The following is a 9079-nucleotide window of genomic DNA, read 5'->3' on the forward strand; positions in this document are numbered from 1 at the left end:
GCGTTGCTCCACCTGATCGAATAGTTAGGGCCTTAGAAGTCAACGCCAGAAGCAGAAAATACAATAAAGATGCAACAGTTTTTCCATCGTATAACAGGAATAATTGCAACCAGTGTGAATGTAATGGTATGTTCAACGTTCCGGGCAGCCTATGCTCCACTCTAGGGCGGTGCTCTACCAGATTAAATAGTTAGGGCGTAAGAAGTCAACGCCAGAAGCATAAAAGACAATATAAATACAACAGCTTTTCCATCGTATATAATGTATATTTGCAAACAGTGTGAAAGTAATGGTCATTTCTACGTTCCGGCTAACCTAGGCTTCACTCTAGGGCGTTGCTCCACCAGATCGAATAGTTAGGGCCTTAGAAGTCAACGCCCGAAGCATAAAATACAAAATAAATAGAACAGTTTTTCCATTGTATAAAACGGATAATTGCTACCAGTGTGAAAGTTATGTTCATTTCTACGTTTCTGAGAACCTAGGCTTCACTTTAGGGTGTTGCTCCACCAAATCAAATAGGTAGGGCCATGGAAGTCAACGCTCGAAGCATAAAATACAATAAATATACAAGAGTTTTTCCATCGTATAACAGGAATGATTGCAACCAGTGTGAAAGTGATGGTCATTTCTACGTTCTGGGCAACCTAGGCTTCACTCTAGGGCGTCGTTCCACCAGATCGAATAGTTAGAGCCTAAGAAGTCAACGCCAGAAGCATAAAATATAATATAAATATAACAGTTTTTCCATCGTATAAAACGAATAATTGCAACAAGTATGAAAGTTGTGGTTATTTCTACTTTCCGGGCAACCTAGGCTTCACCCTAGGGCGTTGCTCCAGCAGATTGAATAGTTAGGGCCTTAGAAGTCAACGCCCGAAGCATAAAATACAAAATAAATAGAACAGTTTTTCCATCGTATAAATCGAATAATTGCTACCGGTGTGAAAGTTATGGTCATTTCTACGTTCCGGGCAACCCAGGCTTCACCCTAGGGCGTTGTTGCACCAGATGGAATAGTTAGGGCATAAGAAGTCAACGCCAGAAGCATAAAATACGGTATAAATACAACAGCTTTTCCATCGTATAAAACGAATAATTGCAACCAGTGTGAAAGTTATAGTCATTTCTACTTTCCGGGCAACCTAGGCTTCACTCTAGGGCGTTCCTCCACCAGATCGAATAGTTAGGGCCTTAGAAGTCACCGCCAGAAGCATAAAATACAATAAAGATGCAACAGTTTTTCCATCGTATATCAGGAATTATTGCAACCAGTGTGAAAGTAATGGCATATCATTGTTCCGGGCAACCTAGGCTTCACTCTAGGGCGTTGCTCCACCAGATGGATTAGTTAGGGCCTTAGAAGTCAACGCCCGAAGCATAAAATACAATAAAGATGCAACAGTTTTTCCATCGTATAAAACGAATAATTGAAACCAGTGTAAAAGTAATGGTCATTTCTACGTTCCGGGCAACCTAGGCTTCACCCTAGGGCGCTGCTCCACCAGATCGAATAGTTAGTGCACTAGAAGTCAGCGCCAGAAGCATAAAATTCACTATAAATACAACAGTTTTTCCATCGTATAAAACGAATAATTGCTACCGGTGTGAAAGTTATGGTCATTTCTACGTTCCGGGCAACCCAGGCTTCACCCTAGGGCGTTGTTGCACCAGATGGAATAGTTAGGGCATAAGAAGTCAACGCCAGAAGCATAAAATACGGTATAAATACAACAGCTTTTCCATCGTATAAAACGAATAATTGTAACCAGTGTGAAAGTTATAGTCATTTCTACTTTCCGGGCAACCTAGGCTTCACTCTAGGGCGTTGCTCCACCAGATCGAATAGTTAGGGCCTTAGAAGTCAACGCCAGAAGCATAAAATACAATAAAGATGCAACAGTTTTTCCATCGTATATCAGGAATTATTTCAACCAGTGTGAAAGTAATGGCATATCATTGTTCCGGGCAACCTAGGCTTCACTCTAGGGCGTTGCTCCACCAGATGGATTAGTTAGGGCCTTAGAAGTCAACGCCCGAAGCATAAAATACAATAAAGATGCAACAGTTTTTCCATCGTATAAAACGAATAATTGAAACCAGTGTAAAAGTAATGGTCATTTCTACGTTCCGGGCAACCTAGGCTTCACGCTAGGGCGCTGCTCCACCAGATCGAATAGTTAGTGCACTAGAAGTCAGCGCCAGAAGCATAAAATTCACTATAAATACAACAGTTTTTCCATCGTATAAAACGAATAATTGCTACCGGTGTGAAAGTTATGGTCATTTCTACGTTCCGGGCAACCCAGGCTTCACCCTAGGGCGTTGTTGCACCAGATGGAATAGTTAGGGCATAAGAAGTCAACGCCAGAAGCATAAAATTCACTATAAATACAACAGTTTTTCCATCGTATAAAACGAATAATTGCTACCGGTGTGAAAGTTATGGTCATTTCTACGTTCCGGGCAACCCAGGCTTCACCCTAGGGCGTTGTTGCACCAGATGGAATAGTTAGGGCATAAGAAGTCAACGCCAGAAGCAGAAAATACGGTATAAATACAACAGCTTTTCCATCGTATAAAACGAATAATTGCAACCAGTGTGAAAGTTATAGTCATTTCTACTTTCCGGGCAACCTAGGCTTCACTCTAGGGCGTTGCTCCACCAGATCGAATAGTTAGGGCCTTAGAAGTCAACGCCAGAAGCATAAAATACAATAAAGATGCAACAGTTTTTCCATCGTATATCAGGAATTATTGCAACCAGTGTGAAAGTAATGGCATATCATTGTTCCGGGCAACCTAGGCTTCACTCTAGGGCGTTGCTCCACCAGATGGATTAGTTAGGGCCTTAGAAGTCAACGCCCGAAGCATAAAATACAATAAAGATGCAACAGTTTTTCCATCGTATAAAACGAATAATTGAAACCAGTGTAAAAGTAATGGTCATTTCTACGTTCCGGGCAACCTAGGCTTCACGCTAGGGCGCTGCTCCACCAGATCGAATAGTTAGTGCACTAGAAGTCAGCGCCAGAAGCATAAAATTCACTATAAATACAACAGTTTTTCCATCGTATAAAACGAATAATTGCTACCGGTGTGAAAGTTATGGTCATTTCTACGTTCCGGGCAACCCAGGCTTCACCCTAGGGCGTTGTTGCACCAGATGGAATAGTTAGGGCATAAGAAGTCAACGCCAGAAGCATAAAATACGGTATAAATACAACAGCTTTTCCATCGTATAAAACGAATAATTGCAACGAGTATGAAAGTTATGGTCATTTCTACTTTCCGGGCAACCTAGGATCCACCCTAGGGCGTTGCTGCAACCGATTGAATAGTTAGGGCCTTAGAAGTCAACGCCCGAAACATAAAATACAAAAGAAATAGAACAGTTTTTCCATCGTATAAAACGAATAATTGAAACCAGTGTAAAAGTTATTGTCATTTCTACTTTCCGGGCAACCTAGGCTTCACCCTAGGGCGTTGTTCCAGCAGATTGAGTAGTTAGGGCCTTAGAAGTCAACGCCCGAAGCATGAAATACAAAATAAATAGAACAGTTGTTCCATCGTATAAAACGAATAATTCCTACGAGTGTGAAAGTTATGGTAATTTCTACGCTCCAGGCAACCTAGGCGTCACTCTAGGGCGTTGCTCCACCAGATCGAATAGCTAGGGACTTGGAATTCAACCCCAGAAGAATAAAACACAATATAAGTACAACAGTTTTTCCATTGTATAAAATGAATAATTGCAAACATTGTGAAATTAATGGTCATTTCTACGTTCCGGGCAACCTAGGCGTCACTGCAGGGCGTTGGTCCACCACAGCTAATAGCTACGGCATTAGAAGTCAACGCCAGAAGCATAAAATACAATATCAATACAACAGCTTTTCCGTCGTATAAAATGAATAATTGCAAACAGTGTGAAAGTACTGGTCATTTCTACGTTCCGGGTAACCTAGGCTTCACTCTAGGGCGTTGTTGCACCAGATCGAACAGTTAGTTCCTAAGAAGTCAACGCCAGAAGCATAAAATACAATATAAATATAACAGTTTTTCCATCGTATAAAAGGATTAATTGCAACCAGTTTGATAGTGATGGTCATTTCTACGTTTCGGGCAACCTAGGCTTCACTCTAGGGCGTTGTTCCACCAGATCGAATAGTTAGGGCCTAAGAAGTGAACGCCAGAAGCATAAAATACAATATAAATACAACAGTTTTTCCATTGTATAAAAAGAGTAATTGCATCCAGTGTGAAAATTGTGGTCATTTCTACGTTCCGGGCAACCTAGGCCTCACTCTAGGGCGTTGCACCACCAGATCGAATAGTTAGGGCCTTAGAAGTCAACGCCCGAAGCATAAACTACAAAATAAATAGAACAGTTTTTCCATCATATAAAACGAGTAATTGCAACCAGTATGAAAGTTGTGGTCATTTCTACTTTCCGGGCAACCTCGGCTTCACTCTAGGGCGTTGCTCCACCAGATCGAATAGCTAGTGCCTTAGAAGTCAATGCCAGAAGCATAAACAACAATATCAATACAACAGTTTTTCCATCGTATAAAACGAATAATTGCAACCAGTATTTATGTTATGGTCATTTCTACTTTCCGGGCAACCTAGGATCCACCCTAGGGCGTTGCTGCAACCGATTGAATAGTTAGGACCTTAGAAGTCAACGCCGGAAGCATAAAATACAAAAGAAATAGAACAGTTTTTCCATCGTATAAAACGAACAATTGAAACCAGTGTAAAAGTTATTGTCATTTCTACTTTCCGTGCAACCTAGGCTTCACCCTAGGGCGTTGTTCCAGCAGATTGAGTAGTTAGGGCCTTAGAAGTCAACGCCCGTAGCATAAAATACAAAATAAATAGAACAGTTTTTCCATCGTATAAAACGAATAATTGCTACCGGTGTGAAAGTAATGGTCATTTCTACGTTCCGGGCAACCTAGGCGTCACTCTAGTGCGTTGCTCCACCACATCTAATAGCTACGGTCTTAGACGTCAACGACAGAAGCATAAAATTCAATAAAGATGCAACAGCTTTTCCTACGTATAAGACGAATAATTGCAACCAGTGTGAAAGTTATTGTCATTTCTACTTTCCGGGCAACCTAGGCTTCACCCTAGGGCGTTGCTCCAACAGATTGAATAGTTAGGACCTTAGAAGTCAATGCCCGAAGCATAAAATGCAATAAAAATACAACAGTTTTTCCATTGTATAGCATGACTAATTGCAACCAGTGCGAAAGTAACGATCATTTCGACGTTTCGGGCATCCTAGACTTAACTCTGAGGCGTTGCTCCACCAGGTCGAAGAGTTAGGGTCTAAGAAGTCAACATCGGAAGCATAAAATACAATATAAACGCAACAGCTTTCCCAACGTAGAAAACGAATATTTGCAACCTGTGTGAAGGTTATGGTCATATCTACGTTCCGGGTACCTTGGCTTCACTGTAGGGTGTTGCTCCACCAGATCGAATAGGTAGGGCCATAGAAGTCTACGCCCGAATCATAAAATACGATAAATATACGAGAGTTTTTCCATCCTATATCAGGAATAATAGCAACCAGTGTGAAAGTGATGGACATTTCTACGTGCCGGGCAACGTAGGCTTCACACCAGGGCGTTGTTCCACCAGATCGAACACTTAGGGCCTAAGAAGGCACCGCCAGAAGCATAAAATACAATATAAATATAACAGTTTTTCCATCGTATAAAACGAATAATAGCAATCAGTGTGAAAGTTATGGTTATTTCTAAGTTCCGGGCAACCTAGACTTCACCCTAGGGCGTTGGTCCAACAGATTGAATAGTTAGGGCCTTAGAAGTCAACGCCAGAAGCATAAAATACAATATAAATACAACAGTTTTTCTATCATATAAAACGAGTAATTGCAACCAGTATGAAAGTTGTGGTCATTTCTACTTTCCGGGCAACCTCGGCTTCACTCTAGGGCGTTGCTCCACCAGATCGAATAGTTAGTGCCTTAGAAGTCAATGCCAGAAGCATAAACTACAATATCAATACAACAGTTTTTCCATCGTATAAAACGAATAATTGCAACCAGTATGAATGTTATGGTCATTTCTACTTTCCGGGCAACCTAGGATCCACCCTAGGGCGTTGCTGCAACCGATTGAATAGTTAGGGCCTTAGAAGTCAACGCCCGAAACATAAAATACAAAAGAAATAGAACAGTTTTTCCATCGTATAAAAGGAATAATTGAAACCAGTGTAAAAGTTATTGTCATTTCTACTTTCCGGGCAACCTAGGCTTCACCCTAGGGCGTTGTTCCAGCCGATTGAGTAGTTAGGGACTTAGAAGTCAACGCCCGAAGCATGAAATACAAAATAAATAGAACAGTTGTTCCATCGTATAAAACGAATAATTCCTACGAGTGTGAAAGTTATGGTAATTTCTACGCTCCAGGCAACCTAGGCGTCACTCTAGGGCGTTGCTCCACCAGATCGAATAGCTAGGGACTTGGAATTCAACGCCAGAAGAATAAAACACAATATAAGTACAACAGTTTTTCCATTGTATAAAATGAATAATTGCAAACATTGTGAAATTAATGGTCATTTCTACGTTCCGGGCAACCTAGGCGTCACTGTAGAGCGTTGGTCCACCACAGCTAATAGCTACGGCCTTAGAAGTCAACGCCAGAAGCATGAAATACAATATCAATACAACAGCTTTTCCGTCGTATAAAATGAATAATTGCAAACAGTGTGAAAGTACTGGTCATTTCTACGTTCCGGGTAACCTAGGCTTCACTCTAGGGCGTTGTTGCACCAGATCGAACAGTTAGTTCCTAAGAAGTCAACGCCAGAAGCATAAAATACAATATAAATATAACAGTTTTTCCATCGTATAAAAGGATTAATTGCAACCAGTTTGATAGTGATGGTCATTTCTACGTTTCGGGCAACCTAGGCTTCACTCTAGGGCGTTGTTCCACCAGATCGAATAGTTAGGGCCTAAGAAGTGAACGCCAGAAGCATAAAATACAATATAAATACAACAGTTTTTCCATCATATAAAACGAGTAATTGCAACCAGTATGAAAGTTGTGGTCATTTCTACTTTCCGGGCAACCTCGGCTTCACTCTAGGGCGTTGCTCCACCAGATCGAATAGCTAGTGCCTTAGAAGTCAATGCCAGAAGCATAAACTACAATATCAATACAACAGTTTTTCCATCGTATAAAACGAATAATTGCAACCAGTATTTATGTTATGGTCATTTCTACTTTCCGGGCAACCTAGGATCCACCCTAGGGCGTTGCTGCAACCGATTGAATAGTTAGGACCTTAGAAGTCAACGCCGGAAGCATAAAATACAAAAGAAATAGAACAGTTTTTCCATCGTATAAAACGAACAATTGAAACCAGTGTAAAAGTTATTGTCATTTCTACTTTCCGGGCAACCTAGGCTTCACCCTAGGGCGTTGTTCCAGCAGATTGAGTAGTTAGGGCCTTAGAAGTAAACGCCCGAAGCATGAAATACAAAATAAATAGAACAGTTGTTCCATCGTATAAAACGAATAATTCCTACGAGTGTGAAAGTTATGGTAATTTCTACGCTCCAGGCAACCTATGCGTCACTCTAGGGCGTTACTCCACCACATCTAATAGCTACGGCCTTAGAAGTCAACGCTAGAAGCATAAAATACAATATAAATACAACACCTTTTCCATCGTATAAAAAGAATAGTTGCAAACAGTGTGAAAGTAATGGTCATTTCTACGTTCCGGACAACCTAGGCTTCACTCTAGGGCGTTGCTCCACCACATCGAATAGCTACTGCCTTAGAAGTCAACGCTAGAAGCATAAAATACAATAAAAATGCAACAGTTTTTCCAACGTATAGCATGAATAATTGCAACCGGTGTGAATGTCATGGTCATTTCTACGTTCCGGGCAACCTAGCCTTGACTGTAGGGTGTTGCTCCACCAGATCGAATAGGTAGGGCGATAGAAGTCAACGCCCCAAGCATAAAATACATTAAATATACAAGAGCTTTTCCATCGTATAACAGGAATAATTGCAACCAATGTGAAAGTGATGGTCATTTCTACGTTCCGGGCAGCCTAGGCTTCACTCTATGGCATTCTTCCACCACATCCAATAGCTACAGCCTCAGAAGTCAACGCCTGAAGCATAAAATACAATAAAAATACAACAGTCTTTCCATCCTATAACAGGAATTGTTGCAACCCGTGTGAATGTGATGGTCATTTGTACGTTCCATGCAACCTAGGCTTCACTCTAGGGCGTTGTTCCACCAGATCGAATTGTTAGGGCCTAAGAAGTCAACGCCAGGAGCATAAGATACAATATAAATATAACAGTTTTTCCATCGTATAGAACGATTAATAGCATCCAGTGTGAAAGTTATGGTCATTTCTACGTTCCGGGCAACCTAGGCTTCACTCGAGGGCGTTGCTCCACCAGATCAAACAGTTAGGGCCTTAGAAGTCAACGCCCGAAGCATAAAATACAAAATAAATAGAACAGTTTTTACATCGTATAAAACGAATAATAGCAACCAGTGCCAAAGTTATGGTCATTTCTACGTTCCGGGCAACCTAGGCTTCACCCCAGGGCGTTGTTCCACCAGCTCGAATAGTTAGCGCCTAAGAAGTGAACGCCAGCAGCATAAATTACAATATAAATACAACAGTTCTTCCATCATATAAAACGAATAATTGCAACCAGTATGAAAGTTATGGTCATTTCTACGTTCCGGGCATCCTAGGCTTCACTCTATGGCGTTCTTCCACCACATCGAATAGCTGCAGCCTCAGAAGTCAACGCCTGAAGCATAAAATACAATAAAAATACAACAGTCTTTCCATCCTATAACAGGAATAATTGCAACGCGTGTGAAAGTGATGGTCATTTGTACGTTCCGGGCAACCTAGGTTTCACTCTAGGGCGTTGCTCCACCAGATGGAATAGCTAGGGACTTGGAATTCAACGCCAGAAGAATAAAACACAATATAAGTACAACCGTTTTTCCATTGTATAAAATGAATAATTGCAAACATTGTGAA

The sequence above is a fragment of the Calliopsis andreniformis genome, unplaced genomic scaffold, assembly GCF_051401765.1.
Source record: "Calliopsis andreniformis isolate RMS-2024a unplaced genomic scaffold, iyCalAndr_principal scaffold0033, whole genome shotgun sequence".
Lineage (NCBI taxonomy): Eukaryota > Metazoa > Arthropoda > Insecta > Hymenoptera > Andrenidae > Calliopsis > Calliopsis andreniformis.